The following is a 1,094-nucleotide window of genomic DNA, read 5'->3' on the forward strand; positions in this document are numbered from 1 at the left end:
ACACAGGACAAAGCACCTAGAAGAATGTTCCAGGAAAAAAAATCTTCAGGGGCTCTACCTGAAACTATGGGGAGCCCTGAGGTGTCAGGAGCCTCGGCCACAGGCTCTGCTGGGTCAGCAGAGTGCCCACCCAACCTCTCCCTGTGTAGTTGAAGGCTTCTTCTGGGGACAAGCCCAGACTGCAAAATTCAACTGACAACTGTGGGCCCACTGACCAAGAGCCCTGGGCAGGGGAGGTGCAGCGGGTAGGGCCCCAGACAGGTACTGCCTGAAGTGACCTGGAGATGCTAGGTGGGCAGAAAAGAAGCAGAATGAGCAGAGCATGTTCTAGAACAACAAGATCATTGGCTGAGAGAAAGGTTCCCAGGTGGGTTGCCAAGAGTACAGACTGAACAAACTGAGACATTTCCATAGCTTGGGTTTGCAGCAGGAAGAGCCAATGATATTGGGTGAGGGATGAGCTGGAAGAATGAGCCCCAGGAGGCCTGTGAAGGAAGAAAACTCCAACAGTTGGGGCCTACCGCCCGGCCCTATGCCTCTTTGGTCCCTGATCACTTGGGCAACTGCCCCTCACTGTCAGGCAGAGACAAGAGGGAGCTGAGGTATCTGTGGACCAGGTTCACAAAGCAGGCCAGTTAAAGGTGATCCTTGCCTTTACCCGGTGAGTGGACGAGACTGGTGGTCATAGCACACCAGTGGCAGACCTTGAACTTCCCAGGTCATTTCCATTTCCAGGAGGGGAAGTGGGTGCAGAGCTATGGGCCAGTCTGGAAATCCCACAGTGACCATCCCTGCTTTCCAAACTCCAACTGCTCCACTTACTGCCTTAAAATTTAAAGGGCTGACTTGGGAAAGGTTGCTGCAGTCTATGGGGCACTGGGATAGGTAGTGGGTGTTGGGAAGTTTTCCCTAGGCTGTGAGATTGGCCCTCCTCTGGGAAATTCTGGAACAACAAAGCCTTGAATTTACAAGAATTTCAGAGTGAAGCTTCCAGGATCACCTTCCATGCATTCCCAGGAACTATGAAAATGATGGGTGGGGGGAGAAAGGCCGAGGGTTTTCCTGTATGTGGCTGGGTGGCCTGGCAGGAAGCT

This window comes from Pteropus vampyrus, unplaced genomic scaffold (assembly GCF_000151845.1).
Source record: "Pteropus vampyrus isolate Shadow unplaced genomic scaffold, Pvam_2.0 Scaffold226, whole genome shotgun sequence".
NCBI classification, from domain to species: Eukaryota; Metazoa; Chordata; class Mammalia; order Chiroptera; family Pteropodidae; genus Pteropus; species Pteropus vampyrus.